Consider the following 16,851-nt stretch of genomic DNA (forward strand, 5'->3'; position numbering starts at 1 on the left):
AGACGAGGCTTCTGGACAGGAATCGAATAAAGAGAGAGAGAGGGTCATGGAATATATTGAATGTAATTTCATCATCCCCACTTCCGTTACCCTCTCTGTCTCGGTCTCTCGGTCTTTCGGTTTCTCTGTTTCTCTCTCCATGCTCTGAATTATCACTCAGTCAAAGAGCTTTGAACTGTGAAGCCAGTGTCAGCACGAACAAAACATGAGCCGATATGGTATCAACACATCAAACCGAACACATCTATCAGACATACACTGTTGTTTTGGGTGAAATAGTACAGAGAGAAACAAAGATAAAAAAAAAAAAAAATCTTCCTTGACAGATAAAATACTGTTAAAAGGTCATTATTTCAAGAGATGCATTATGACAAAGACGTGGAAGACTTTCACGATTTCTGATTGGTGAGTCCCTACAACTGTAGAATGAAAGGAATTTCTGATGATTAACTCTACCTCTCACTTACTTCTGTTTCCTTCCCCCTCTATCTTTCATTCAACAATTGTCTCTCTCTCTCCTCCTCTTCTCCTCGCCAGCTGTTAGTACCTCAGGACATGTGTCAAGGGGAACATACAGCACATTGTAGGTGCATGATCCAGCGAGGTAGACAGCAGAGACAGAGAGGCAGAGACTGTGTGTGTGTGTTCTGGTCTGGCAGGAGACTTTGATCCACACTAGAGACAGACAGGGAGAGAGCGAGAGATAAGGAGAGAGAGAGAGTAGCCGCCTCAGCCCAGTGGAGATGAACAGGCCTTCAACCCAGCTGTCGGGAACCCTGCTCCCCCTGAGAAACACACACACTTGCAGCGCTGTGAACGGATGCTGATTTAAACACCTCAGAGGGATGGGGGTATTTATTAGCTTGGCGCTAAAAGATGCTGACTCTCGCCTTGCTGCGTGGTGGCAGGTGTGTGTCTGTCGGTGTGTTAGCCTGTGCGTGAATGTGTGTATGTGTGTGAGCGCGCTATGCCATGTTGTGTGTGTCCGGGGGGTGGGATGATTACATTTCACGGCACGCCGACCCTGCTTGGCACAAACATCTGTGCACTAAATCAGACTGTCAGGGAGATTTGCCTTCCCTTCTCTTCCTCTCCTTCCTCTCTTATCTTCCTCTCCTCCTTATCTCTTCCTCTCCTCCTTCTCCTCTCTTCCACTTTTCCTTCCCTTGCTTCCTCTCCCTCACAGACACATTGCGGGGAGAATTAATCATGTCCTTTACTTTCTGTCTTCGAAGACATGCTCACACACAGGGACTGGTATGCTACTCAGCTCACTTGCACTCACAAGTGTTACCAGTCAACGCCCTAGCCCGAGTACCTGTCATGACTAGGTGTGTGTGCATATGTGTGTAGTGTGTTACAAATTGTGTTTGAAAGAGTCTCAGAGAGCTTCATCTCCTCATGAGCCCTATTGTTTCAGCTTGACTGAGCAGTGTCAATTCTCCTCTTGGCCACTTGGGGTCACTGCAGCACCATGCAGAACCCCTTAACAAACCCACCAGAGGTCTGTATCCTATTGTGGATGGATGCATAACGCTGCTGTAAGTGAAATAGAACATTAGGTATTCAGAAAAGATCGACATCCCATCAGGAGTGCAGTCATATCTAACCACGCAAACTGGGCTATCAAAAACAAAGGCTTTCCCTTCAATTCTGTTCAGCAGCGTTTAACCCTGAGTGGTTGATTCTTACTGCAGGTGATGTAAGATGCGAGTTGTGTCTTTACGTTGTAAAGCAATCAGCCTGAGCAAGACAAATGACTGACTGGGATTATTAGACTGAATAAAAGATCTTAGATGTGAGTGGCGTGAAACATCGAGATCGAGAATACTACCATTTTTCTTTGGTGGATGGATAGGTTAGCATCGCGCAGTGATATTACCTTCCTTAGACTTGAGGTACTGTAGCCCTGGACCCATGTCTTGTGTCATAGTTTGAATATGTTGTGATGAGTTCTTCTGTTTGGGTGTTGGATGATACTTCCATCAGTTGATTCCCTGGAGTCACACACTCTCTCTACCCTCTACCCTCTCGCTGGCAGCTTTTCCGCTAGAGTCCACATCACCTCTGTCCATCTTCTGTCACTCAATAACCAACAGGCAGGGGTCTGCTACTCACTCACACACACATCCAGGGTTACTCCCATATCCCGACGCCTTGACCTCTAAATGAGTTATTCTGTTCAACGAAAATGTAATGTCTTAGTGATATCAAATCACATGTGATGAATGAAGCTCTGCAGTAGCTAGAAGCAACTTATTTAGCATATTTAGCAAATATGTCCCACTGGAGACAAGCTACACAAAACAGCAAAATGAACTGTAATTTCTCTGTCTGTGTTAAGTATCTCTAAAGATGTTTCCAGTAGTTATGGTGTCAACAAACTGATTTTTTTCTCATATAATTTGTTTCCAAATCATATTAAATATTCATATCTAAATCTCAATTATATTTAAGATATGAGTGGGCCAATCAAATGTGCTGGCCCATTTTTGGTGTGGAGGCAGCCAATCAGAAGCTCGGAACCAGAATGAGAAGGTGGACTTGGCCAATGGGCTGTGTAGGAGCACAGTGAGAGGTTAAAGGGTGGTGTGTGTGTGTGTGTGGGACAGACAGACAGTGTTTGATGGGTCAGATAGAGTTTACTGTCCTACTCAGTGTGGTTCCTCAGGGCTCCTCTACCTTATTGATCGCCCTGAGGTGCTCCTGTCTACAGTGAAGAGAGCGAAAGAGGTGTGTGTGAGTGTGTTCATATGTGTGTATGAGTGTGTGTGTATTTATGTGTGTGTGAGTCAGAGAAAGGAAGAGAGAAAGAGTGTGTGAGAGAGCGGGACTCTAAGCATTGACTTCTAGGCTACTCTCCAAACACAATAAGAGTCCGCAACAGGAAAGGCTCTTTACGCCTGCTCTGCGCTTGGCTTGCTGTAGCTCCTCCGGAGCATATGGAGGATCTACATAGGGTGTGTGTCGGGGTGTTTCAGTGTGTGTGTTGTTGTGTTCTTGACCACGGTACCTCACCAGATGCTCAGTGTTTAAGCGGTGAACAAGGAGTAATCTGTGGAACCATCTCACAGCGCACGGAGACAAATAAACAGTCTTCTCTCTAAAGTGTGTGTGTGAGTATAAGTGTGTGCATGTATTGTCAGTTCCTTAGCACTGAAGGAAAATTCAAGTAAACCTGGTTATCGATTTCTTTTAAGATGGGGGTGAGAGAGTTGGTGTGATTTTGGCATAAATAAATAAAAGGGAGCCTAGAGGGTTACCCGGGACAGGATTGAGATGTAGATTTAAGCACAGCGTTTTTCAGTTCAGTTTGCACCTGGTGCTATAAATCAATAACCCCTTAGCTTAGCTGGAGAACTCCACAGGCTAACTAACTCACACACACCAGACAGGTCGCTCCAGATTCACTTTGAAATTGGACATCCATCCATGTCCAGCGGACATTAAGAGATGCTTTCAAAATCCACCACTAGGGGTAACGGTGAGCGCCATTAATATCAAGTAGGCTTGGGTTTTACTAGGGTGTTGTGGACGGGAGTCGCAAGATCCGGCTCCGAGGGTCATGTATTCAGTCCCAGAACTAACTCTATCCCAAACCTTAACCTTTAACTTAACCATTCAGAATGAATTCCTCAAATGAACTGTTAGTTGTTTTTGTTTTAACACTTTCCCAAACCTCAGCTCTCAACTGTTGAATTTGACTTTTGGAGAAACATGGAGAAAGGTCCGAATCCGAAGTTAAATTGGTAAAACTTTGAGATCTTGTTGTACGCAAACACACACACACACACAGACACACAGACACAGACACACACACACACACACACAGGCAGTGAATACGCTAAATGAGGGTAGCACACCCCTGGTCCCCACCTGTCTACATTAATCCAGCATGTCAAAGCTGAGAATCAGAGCTGCCTGCTTCCTGCTCTCCCAGACTGACTGACACTTGGCAGGGGCCTGGTCTGCATCACTTCTAATTTAGCCTATGTGTGTGCATGCGTGTGTATGTTTGTGAGTAAATGTGTATGTGTGTGTGTGTGTATGTTTGTGAGTAAATGTGTATGTGTGTGTGTGTGTCATGTGAGAGGAAGTGATGGGAAAGAGAAGATAACCATTTGAACCGCTGCATCCCTAAAGGTAGGCGTTCAAAGCACTTCAAAGCCCATCACTAAATAACCACTGATAGTTCAAAACAGCAACAAAACACTGAGCCCATCTCACCCCTAAACGGATGATATTTGTGTATGAACAGACAGGCAGTCAGGCAAACAGATAGACAGAGAGGTAGACATAAGCAGGCAGGCAGAAAGACAGGCAGGCAGGCAGGCAGGCAGGCAAAAATACAGGCATGCAGGCAGGCAGAAAGACAGGCACGCAGTCAGAAAGACAGGCACGCAGTCAGAAAGACAGGCACGTATGCACACGCACACACGCACACACACACACGCACACACACACACACACACACACACACACACACACACACACACACACACACACACACACACACACACACACACACACACACACACACACACACACACCCAGCCAGCCAGCTGACAGTGTGGACAGTGGGTCTGTTCTGGTGATGGGTATTACAGCAGGCGAGCAGCAGCAGGGGACTCCTGACACTAATATATTTTCACATGAAAAAGAGGAGATAGAAACCGTGATGGACAGAGAAAAAGAAAAACAGCAAAGGAGAGTGATACACGGAGAGGGATGAGAGAGAGAGAGAGACTGAGCAAGAAAGAGAGAAAGCGAGAGAACGAACAAGACAGTAAGGCTGAGGCGGGAGCCCAGGGGAGGAAGACGGACAGCAAAAGATAGTGGATGGGAGGTTGGAGGAAGAGACAGACAGGCGGGGAGAGATAGAGGCAGGCTAAGCTCCTTGGGGATGCTGGGAGTTTTATTATCATTCACATCCACTCTGATCCCTGTCCCTCGCCACCTGCGGCCATTTTGGAGCAATCCTGACCCGTTGGTGCGCTGGGCTCTCCATGGACCACCTGCAATTAAAAAGCCAGGGAGGAAACAGATTAAACAGGAACATCTCAAATCCATAATCCCCCTGCTGCTCCTGCTGCCGAGGCCTTTACGACTCCTGTTGTCCTCCTGAGGGAAGAGTCTGTGAAGGAGAGAGAGACAAAGAGAGAGAATTTAGTCTGCACGAGAAAGTCTAGTTTGCTATTATCGGTGACATTCACCAACCTAATGTAAAACAGACAATCTTGCATTTGTCTCTGTCCGGATACCTATGGTTTTTCACCAGTAATTCTCATTAAGGGCGATGCTGCCATCGCAAAGTGTGTCGGCATGGATTCATTTTTAAATGTTAGAGCATGTACTGTAGCATAACGAAGCAAGGCATGAATGACAAACAATGTGCAATGACATGTAGCATATTACAGTGTTGTACTGTAGCATACAGCATTGTAGCATTACGTCGTGTTTGCCTTGCTTAGTTGTCGTTTCCACCATTCACTCCCCATGCTAACTGACTGACAGGAGAGATGACACTAGTAGTGTGAAGGTCAGATCAGGGAGAGAGGAAAGTTGGTAATTATTTAGGTATACAAATGTGCTTGTCTGTTTAAGTGTGCTTTGGAAATCTGACAGGGAATTACATGGACGTGTCATAATGCAAAGTAGACAGATCTAAGACTGAGTGAGAGAGGCAGAGAGAGAGAGGCAGAGAGAGAGAGAGAGAGAGAGAGGCAGAGAGAGAGAGAGGCAGAGAGAGAGAGAAGCAGAGAGAGAGAGAGAGAAGGCGAGAGAAAGAGAGGCAGAGAGAGAGGAGAGAGGCAGAGAGAGAGAAGGCGACAGAAAGAGAGAGGCAGAGAGAGAGGAGAGAGGCAGAGAGAGAGAGAAGGCGAGAAAGGCAGAGAGAGAGGAGAGAGGCAGAGAGATAGAGAAGGTGAGAGAGGCAGAGAGAGAGGAGAGAGGCAGAGAGAGAGAGAAGGCGAGAGAGGCAGAGAGAAAGGCAGAGAGAGAGGAGAGAGGCAGAGAGAGAGAGAAGGTGAGAGAGGCAGAGAGAGAGGAGAGAGGCAGAGAGAGAGAGAAGGCGAGAGAGGCAGAGAGAGAGGAGAGAGGCAGAGAGAGAGAAGGTGAGAGAGGCAGAGAGAGAGGCAGAGAGAGAAAGAAGGTGAGAGAAAGAGAGAGGCGGAGAGAGGCAGAGAGAGGAGAGGCAGAGGGAGAGAGAGAAGGCAAGAGAAAGAGAGAGGCAGAGAGAGAGAGAGAGAAGGAGAGAGGCAGAGAGAGAGAGCCTCTGCCTGTGAATAACCATTTGGCTTACTCACTGTTGGCCTGCTGCACGTTCTCAGACCGTCAATCTGGATGGAATGTTTTATTCATGTCCTCTATCGCTCATTTCACACTCTCTCTCCCATTCACTCACTCACATACACACTATCTCCCTCTCCGTTGCTCTCTCATTATCACACTCTCTAACACACTCCCTTGCAGTGGTACTTTACAGTCAGTAGAGGAAGTGAAAGAATACTCCTCATCTGAGATGAGCTAAACATATTCATTTTGGTTCCTTGCTTTGTGTCTCTAACAGCCCAAGCAGACAACAGAAATACATCTTCCTTGATTTCCTCCTGTTTCAAACTGCTGTCTCTCTCTCCCTTCTTTCTCATATTCCCTGTCTCTTGGTATAGAGTATTCTAATATTTCTAAAGGAATTACACATCCCCTCTTTATACCTTCCCCTAAGGCTCTCTCTCTCTCTCTCTCTCTCTCTCTCTCTCTCTCTCTCTCTCGCTATGTCTGTCCCTCACTCTATCTTTCACTTTCTCAGTCTCTATCTCTATCTTTTTGTCTTTTTTGTCTTTCTTTCTCAGCGGAATTGAATATTGCTTTTGTAATCTCGCAGACGGAAGGCCTTTGGTCATGCATTGGGTTCTGATGGCTGTTCCTGGTGCTGATGCAGGTATGTGTGTGTTTCTGCTGCTCTCAGCTTCCTGTGCTGATTAAACCCAGGGTAAAACAGGGGTCAGATGAAACTAATTATGAGACTCTGACACCTGTAGTTCATTCAAATGTGAATAACAGTTCGATATCTGGGGAAGTGTTTTCTTTGCTGCAGTAGGTCTATCTTCCCTCCCAGGGGGGCTGTGTAGGCCATCTAGAACACACCGGGAATTTTATATATGTGATCCAGACATTTTGACTTCTTACTTCTCTAAACATTTATTTTTTTCAATATTCTTTCCCAACAGAGTTCTGAGATTTCTCATAGGTTTCTAATTTCTCGTAGTTACTACATGATTCCATATGTTTTATTTAATAGTTTCAATGTCTTCACTATTATTCTACAATGTAGAAACCCCCCCCCCCCCCAAAAAAAAAAACAACCCTAGAATGAGTAGGTGTGTCTAAACTTTTGACTGGTACTGTATGTGTTTTTTAGAAGTGAATGTAAGTCTAGTGGTTCTTCCTGTCTCGGTGTACTCTGGCTTTATTGACTGGTAGTAGAGAACGTGGGAGGCAGATTGCTCCCTGATGGCATTGGTATGCACATTGCACATAGCAGACTCTCTAAATCTTATTGAAATATTCAAGACTCTCCTCTTTAATTGTGAATAATAGCATCAGGAATAGAATCAGTATAACGAATCCCTACTTCACCAATTATACTGGCATCAATTTGCTACAATCTAGAGAGAAAGGGCGAGAAGATGTGTGTGCGTGTGTGCGTGCGTGCGCGTTCGTGCGTGCGTGTGTGCGTGCGTGAGAGAGATACCCAAGCCCAAGTTAGTGTGTGTATATGTGTTTTTAGGTGTGTGATAACCAAGCCCAAGGTAATAAAACACGTTTTTTTTCCCCTTCCCCTCACTTGTTTTGTAGAGAGAGCTGAGTTGCTATGCAGATTTATTCTGAATAATAACAAGATGTGAATACATCCATACCAGTCGGGGTCTGTGTTCCTTATCGAGGTGAGTCTCACACAATGACACTGTCCTGAGGGACTCTGTCTATCTGGGAGACTAATGGGGAGAGACACATAATAGAGAAACAAGTCAGCATAGAAAAGTCAGTAATGTGTTTTGACTTAATAAATCTGCTGTCACTCACTGAGACAAGTTTTGAGTACTGTTTGATGTTCCTGGCATTCGATTCATTTGAAGTATTTTACCTTTGGAAATCTATCATTCTATCAGCAGAGACGAAAGGGAGGAAAAACAGAGTTGAACTCTCAGCTAAGACCTAAAGATAGCAGGGAGTAAAGAGCAAAGAGACTTAACAGGAAGGAGTAGAAAAACATGGCGTCTCACTCACAGGTGTTCTGGAAGGGGAAATGTCAGGGCTGGTCTGATAAACACACACTGTAAACACACACAGACACAGTGAACCTCTGCCCTCAAACCCCTCCTCTTCCCTTCAATCACCCCACATCTAAATCTCTCTATTTCCTTCCCTGCTTCCCCCTTCACCCTCCGCAACCCGGAGTCGGGTAGAAATGAATACATGAACAAACTGTGGAACTTCTGTTGACATCCTAATACACTACACACAGGACTGGAGGGCAATTACAAAAATAAAAGGAACGAGAGAGAAAGAGAGAGAGGGGGGGGGGGGGTCAACAACAAATGATTGAGAGGCAGAGAACCTCTCCACATATGAGATGCGTTGGAAATTAGATTTCCAGTTTCCAATGAATTTGTAGCCAGTGCTTCCCAGCCATAGGCATAATCCATGACCTGGGTGTTAATGTGTTGTGATTCCTTTCTTTTCCCACTTCGCTTCCTCAAACAGCATATTGACTTTCTTCAGCTGTGTTTATTAGAATTTCTCATTATCTTGACATTTCGCTGAGGCTTTGCAGCTTATTGGGATCCCAGAGTGGTCTGACGTGTTGACTCGAAAGGAAGGAGGCAATGTTCCCGGTGAAATAAAACACTTTCAGAGAGTCTAACAATGCAAGACGGCTGCATGTCTTATTGTCATGTAAAAATACCACTTTGGATTGGATGCTGTCATTATGGTGTATGGTAGGGGGAGGCTTCTGAGGGGCCGGAACGGAGCAAATGGAATGGCATCAACAACCTGGAGACCACGTGTTTGATGTATTTAATAATATTCCTCCTATTCCGCTCCAGCCATTACCACAATCACATTCTCCCCAATTAAGGTGCCACCAAGTCCCTGTGGTGTACTGTCACACCCTGACAGTACACCCTAACATTTAATCACACATTTTCAGGTCAAGTTCAAGATTTCTAAATCACAACGTTGACGTGGGTTGACATATCTCCCCCCCCTCTCTCTCACACTCTCACTTGCTCTCTTTCCCTCTTTCTCCCTCTCTCTCTCCCTCCCTCTCTCTCCCTTTCTCCCTATCTCTCTCTGTTAATCCTCCCAGCCCCATGCAGCCATTCCAACAGGTGAGGGATGTTTGTAGCACAATAACTATTTATACTCTGTCTCACCCAGCCGCTATTTCAAATATTAAATAAATAAAACAAGGCCTTCAATGAATGTGGAATCAGGGCTGCGTTGTCAGTCAGCTTTTCTTCGGATTAGGTCTGGAGCCCTATCGTCGTTTCCTCTCGCCTCTGTCTCTGCCACAGAAGGTGGGGTAGCATTACGTGAGAAGCATGTTGTGTTAAAGCCCTCAGATTGGGCCTGTTTTTATGAGCTGGCTTGTCAAGGGGATCATGGCATTTACTGTGTTAAAATATCACCAGCATGTCAGATCAGACAGGCCCCAGCTTGAGATTGGATGGGCTTTACAATCACACACACACACACACACGCATGCACACACATATAGACCCACACACACACACACACTGGATCTGTTACTGTACACCATCTTGGAACAATGGGGAAGAGATCTTTACCATTTTGGAAAGGTCAGGCCAGGGTTACTTTAAGAAATGAGGAGATGGGAAACTCTATTGGATTCGTATTAACGGACATTGTGAACGATGCCCGTATGTTGTCAGTGGAGATTCTGGGACAAAAAGTGCACTCCTTCAATGAGTGAATGAGAGTCAATTGGGTGCTAGCTCAAAAAAAACATTAGCATGAATTACGTGGACAAGATGCACAACATTACACATATTTTCATAGATGTGAGATAATTAACTTGTTTATAATATCGAATAGTTGTACAAATATTTTTGAGGACAATAGTTATATTTCTCGACTCATACCCTGACTTTTAGAATAGATTGTGTGACAATTAGCTTAGCAACCGCGTGACGCAGCATGACAATTTGAACACGATTGTCTGCTGGGTGGGGTCTTATATGTTCCTCCATTCATTGGCCAGTGAGATCAAATCAAATGTTATTTGTCACATGCTTTATAAACAACAGGTGTAAACTAACAGTGAAGTGCTTACGGGCCCTTCCCCAAAGTAAAACACGTAATAATAAAAGTAATAACAAATACGCGATGAGTAACAATAACTTGGATATACAGTGCCTTGCGAAAGTATTCGGCCCCTTTGAACTTTGCGACCTTTTGCCACATTTCAGGCTTCAAACATAAAGATATAAAACTGTATTTTTTTGTGAAGAATCAACAACAAGTGGGACACAATCATGAAGTGGAACGACATTTATTGGATATTTCACTTTTTCATATTTCAACTTTTTCAACAAATCAAAAACGGAAAAATTGGGCGTGCAAAATTATTCAGCCCCCTTAAGTTAATACTTTGTAGCGCCACCTTTTGCTGTGATTACAGCTGTAAGTCGCTTGGGGTATGTCTCTATCAGTTTTGCACATCGAGAGACTGACATTTTTTCCCATTCCTCCTTGCAAAACAGCTTGAGCTCAGTGAGGTTGGATGGAGAGCATTTGTAAACAGCAGTTTTCAGTTCTTTCCACAGATTCTCGATTGGATTCAGGTCTGGACTTTGACTTGGCCATTCTAACACCTGGATATGTTTATTTTTGAACCATTCCATTGTAGATTTTGCTTTATGTTTTGGATCATTGTCTTGTTGGAAGACAAATCTCTGTCCCAGTCTCAGGTCTTTTGCAGACTCCATCAGGTTTTCTTCCAGAATGGTCCTGTATTTGGCTCCATCCATCTTCCCATCAATTTTAACCATCTTCCCTGTCCCTGCTGAAGAAAAGCAGGCCCAAACCATGATGCTGCCACCACCATGTTTGACAGTGGGGATGGTGTGTTCAGCTGTGTTGTTTTTACACCAAGCATTACGTTTTGCATTGTTGCCAAAAAGTTCAATTTTGGTTTCATCTGACCAGAGCAGCTTCTTCCACATGTTTGGTGTGTCTCCCAGGTGGCTTGTGGCAAACTTTAAACAACACTTTTTATGGATATCTTTAGGAAATGTCTTTCTTCTTGCCACTCTTCCATAAAGGCCAGATTTGTGTAATATACGACTGATTGTTGTCCTGTGGACAGAGTCTCCCACCTCAGCTGTAGATCTCTGCAGTTCATCCAGAGTGATCATGGGCCTCTTGGCTGCATCTCTGATCAGTCTTCTCCTTGTATGAGCTGAAAGTTTAGAGGGACGGCCAGGTCTTGGTAGATTTGCAGTGGTCTGATACTCCTTCCATTTCAATATTATCGCTTGCACAGTGCTCCTTGGGATGTTTAAAGCTTGGGAAATCTTTTTGTATCCAAATCCGGCTTTAAACTTCTTCCCAACAGTATCTCGGACCTGCCTGGTGTGTTCCTTGTTCTTCATGATGCTCTCTGCGCTTTTAACGGACCTCTGAGACTATCACAGTGCAGGTGCATTTATACGGAGACTTGATTACACACAGGTGGATTGTATTTATCATCATTAGTCATTTAGGTCAACATCAGATCCTCACTGAACTTCTGGAGAGAGTTTGCTGCACTGAAAGTAAAGGGGCTGAATAATTTTGCACGCCCAATTTTTCAGTTTTTGATTTGTTAAAAAAAGTTTGAAATATCCAATAAATGTCGTTCCACTTCATGATTGTGTCCCACTTGTTGTTGATTCTTCACAAAAAAAATACAGTTTTATATCTTTACGTTTGAAGCCTGAAATGTGGCAAAAGGTCGCAAAGTTCAAGGGGGGGCCGAATACTTTCGCAAGGCACTGCATACACGGGTACCATTACTGAGTCGATGTGCATAGGTACGAGGTAACTGAGGTAGGTATGTACGTACAACTCGGAATACAGTGACAGATGATAAACAGTAGCAGCAGCGTATGTGATGATGAGACAAAAAACGTTTGTGCAAAAAAAAGAGAAATGCTCAACGCAGATAGTCCAGGTAGTTATTTGGTTAAATATTTAAGGAACGATTTAGGAGTCTTATGGCTTGGGGGTAGAAGCTGTTGAGGGTCCTGTTGGTTCCAGATTTGGTGCATTGGTATAGTTTGCCATGCGGTAGCGGAGCGAACAAATGGACCTCGACCCCAGTGATGTACTGGGCTGTACGCACTGCCCTGTAGCAAGTGCCAAGCAGTTGCCATACCAAGCGGTGATGCAGTCAGTCAAGATACTCTCAATGGTGCAGCTCTATAACTTTTTCAGGATCTGAGAGCCCCCATGCAAAAAAAATGTCAGCCTCCTGAGGGGGAAGATGCGTTGTGGTGCCCTCTTCACGACTGTGTTGGTGTGTGTGGACCATGATAGATCCTTAGTGATGTGGACACCTGAAGTTCTTGACCCGCACCACTACAGTCCCGTCGATGTGAATGGGGGCGTGTTCAACCCTCCGTATCCTGTAGTCCACAATCAGCTTCTTTGTCTTGCTGACATTGGGGGAGAGGTTGTTGTCCTGGCACCACACTGCCAGGTATCTGACCTCCTCCCTATAGGATGTCTCATCGACGGATCTAACAGACCCAAAATGACGAGATCGGGTCCGGTTCCTAAATATCGGACTTTTGTCTCGGATTTGGGTCGAGTCTGGTATAATTGCCACAGGTCTCGGGTATATGCAGGTCAAATTGATTGACTGACGGGACCCAATTGGACCGTATAGCTTATGTCCAGCTCAAACTGGTTCCAGCTGCTCACCTCATGTGTGTGCCCGCTGCTGACAAAAGAAAGAACAAGTGAAAGCAGCCTTGACCTAGGCTACTGTTGACTGCAAAGCCTAAGGAAAATGAAAGTTAAAGGAGAAGGAGAATAGTGAAAAGAAGCTGGGGAGGGAAATGTCCCCGGGACATGTTTTAATGTTGTAGTGGATCAAGAGGAGAAGAACATTGGTGCAGCCAAATGGACTGTGTGCATCTCACTATTCAGGTTTGATTGCAATTTTCAAACTTTCATATATTGATTTTCATATTTATTATACATTTGTTTTATCATTACTATTATTGTATATCATTATTATTATTGTAGGCCTATTTAAGAATCTAAACCAATTATTTAAATATGAAAAATTGTTTTAGGAAAGTAAAAACTCTCTATGGTCCCACGGCACTTATTAAAGATCCCACGGCACTTATCCTAAGAGTAGTGGTGTTAACCCTGGCTGAAATGTCCAATCTGGCCTTCATCCATCATGGCCACCTAATTCATCCCCCCTCCTATCTCCTGTAACTATTGCCGGGGGTGGGTCCCAAAGACCCTCCCCATTATTGATTAAGGGGACCTTAAGATTCATATGCCAACAGTCTGTAGAAAGAGTTTCAGGCAGTTTTTTTTTAAATGACCCAGAAATTGTAGTTTTTCTAGGTGGCTCCCATTTTGGCTGTAGTGTTTCCAAGCGTGTGGAGGAAAGCACGTTCTTTCTTATTTATCTCCGGTAATGAACATACTATTCTCCGTCTTCAATTTGATTCTTTATTTGCGTATTAGGATATCTAAGGTTTGATTATAAACGTTGTTTGACTTGTTTGGAAAAGTTTATTCGTTTGGGATTCATTTCGTATGCATTTTGATGGAGGGAAACTGAGTGGATTATTGACTGAAGCGCGCCAGCTAAACTGAGTTTTTATGGATATAAAGAAGGACATTATCGAACAAAAGGACAATTTGTGATGTGGGACTGGGACCTTTTGGAGTGCCAACAGAAGAAGGCATTTTTTATATCGCTATTTCTGACTTTTGTGTCACACCTGCCTGGTTGAAATATATTTTTCATGCTTTTGTATGCGGGGCGCTGTCCTCAGATAATTGCATCGTTTGCTTTGACCGTAAAGCCTTTTTGAAATCTGACACGGCGGATGGATTAACAAGAAGTCCTGCTTTATGTTGATGTATAACAAATATATTTCAAGAATGTTAAATATTAGAATTTTGTATTTTAAAATTTCGCGCTCTGCAATTTCACTGGATGTTGGTCAGGTGGGACGCTACCGTCCCACGTACCCTAGATAGGTTTTAAGCCCTGGCTGTTGCGAGAGTGTGCTTGCAGGCTAGGTCTGAGTCAGACCGAATGTCACGCCCTGGCCTTAGTATTCTGTGTTTTCTTTATTATGTTGGTTAGGCCAGGGTGTGACATGGGTGAATTATGTGTCTTGTTTTGTCTAGGGGTTTTGTAGTCTATGGGGTTGTGTTCAGTTGAGTGTTCTAGGTAAGTCTATGGTTGCCTGGAGTGGTTCTCAATCAGAGGCAGGTGTTTATCGTTGTCTCTGATTGGGAACCATATTTAGGCAGCCATATTCTTTAGGTATCTTGTGGGTGATTGTTCCTGTCTCTGTGTTTTGCACCAGTTAGGACTGTTTCGGTTTTTCCACGTTTTCTTATTTTGTATAGTGTTCATCTTTCATTAAAGATGTTTATAAATAACCACGCTGCATTTTGGTCCGCCTCTCCTTCCCAGGAAGAAAACCGTTACAAAATCACCCACCACAACAGGACCAAGCGGCGTGGTGACAGGCAGCGGCAGCAGGAGCAGCACAAGGAGGAATGGACATGGGATGATGTGTTGGACGGCAAGGGTTGCTACACATGGGAGGAGATACTGGCGGGAAAGGATCGCCTCTCATGGGAACAGGTGAAGGCAGCTAGGAGAGCAGAGGCAGCCGGAGAGAGGAGCCGGCGATACGAGGGAACACGGCTGGCAAGGAAGCCCGAGAGTCAGCCCCAAAAATTTCTTGGGGGGGGGGGGGGGGGGGGGGGGTGGCACAGGGAGTATGGCGAAGCCAGGTAGGAGACCTGCGCCAACTTCCTGTGCTTACCGGGGGGCTAGAGAGACCGGGCAGGCACCGTGTTATGCTGTGGAGCGCACGGTGTCCCCAGTGCGGGTGCATAGCCCGGTGCGGTACATACCAACTCCTCGTATCGGCCGGGCTAGAGTGGGCATCGATCCAGGTGCCATGAAGCCGACTCTACGCATCTGGTCTCCAGTGCGTCTCCTTGGGCCGGCGTACATGGCACCAACCTTACGCATGGTGTCTCCGGTTCACCTGTACAGCCCACCTCGCCGCACTGGCAGGGCGACCGGGAGCATTCAACCAGGTAAGGTTGGGCAGGCTCGGTACTCAAGAGCTCCAGTGCGCCTGCACGGTCCGGTCTATCTAGTACCACCTCCACGCACCAGCCCTCCGGTGGCAGCTCCCTGCACCAGGCTTCCTGCGCGTGTCCTTGGCCCAGTACCACCAGTGCCGACACCATATACCAGGCCTGCAGTGTGCTTCGCCTGTCCAGCGCTGTCAGAGCCTTCCTCCTCTCCAGCGTCGCCTGAGCTGCTCGTCTGCCCAGCGCTGCCTGAGCTGCCCGTCTGTCATGAGCCGCCAGAGTCTCCCCGTCTGTCATGAGTCGCCAGAGTCTCCCGTCTGTCATGAGCCGCCAGAGTCTCCCCGTCTATCATGAGCCGCCAGAGTCTCCCGTCTGTCATGAGCCACCAGAGTCTCCCGTCTGTCATGAGCCGCCAGAGTCTCCCGTCTGTCATGAGCCGCCAGAGTCTCCCATCTGTCATGAGCCGCCAGAGTCTCCCATCTGTCATGAGCCGCCAGAGTCTCCCTTCTGTCATGAGCCGCCAGAGCCGCCAGTCAGCATGGAGCCGCCAGAGTCTGCCGGGATCCGTCAAAGCCACCAGTCTGCCGGGATCCACCAGAACCGCCAGTCTGCCGGGATCCGCCAGTCTGCCAGGATCCGCCAGAGCCGCCAGTCTGCCAGGATCCGCTAGAGCCGCCAGTCTGCCAGGATCCGCCAGAGCCGCCATTCAGCCAGGATCCGCCAGAGCCGCCATTCAGCCAGGATCCGGCAGAGCCGTCAACCTGCCTGAGCTACCCCTCAGTCTTGAGCTACCCCTCAGTCTTGAGCTACCCCTCAGTCCCGAGCTACCCCTCAGTCCCGAGCTACCTCAGTCCCGAGCTGTCCCTCAGTCCAGTGGGGCCCTTTGTTAAGGTTACTAGGCCAAGGTCAGCGGCGAGGGTCACCACTCAAGGGACGCTAAGTAACCGGAATAAGACTGTGTTGGAATGGGGTCCACGTCCCGCGCCAGAGCCGCCACCGCGGACAGACGCCCACCCAGACCCTCCCCTATGGGTTTAGGTGTGCGGCACCTTTGGGGGGGTACTGTCACGCCCTGGCCTTAGTATTCTGTGTTTTCTTTATTATGTTGGTTAGGCCAGGGTGTGACATGGGTGAATTATGTGTCTTGTTTTGTCTAGGGGTTTTGTAGTCTATGGGGTTGAGTGTTCTAGGTAAGTCTATGGTTGCCTGGAGTGGTTCTCAATCAGAGGCAGGTGTTTATCCTTGTCTCTGATTGGGAACCATATTTAGGCAGCCATATTATTTAGGTATCTTGTGGGTGATTGTTCCTGTCTCTGTGTTTTGCACCAGTTAGGACTGTTTCGGTTTTTCCACGTTTTCTTATTTTGTATAGTGTTCACATTTTCATCTTTCATTAATTAAAGATGTTTATAAATAACCACGCTGCATTTTGGTCCGCCTCTCCTTCACAGGAAGAAAACCGTTACA

Source organism: Oncorhynchus mykiss, chromosome 14 (assembly GCF_057628025.1).
Source record: "Oncorhynchus mykiss isolate SJ-2025 chromosome 14, ASM5762802v1, whole genome shotgun sequence".
Taxonomy (NCBI): Eukaryota; Metazoa; Chordata; class Actinopteri; order Salmoniformes; family Salmonidae; genus Oncorhynchus; species Oncorhynchus mykiss.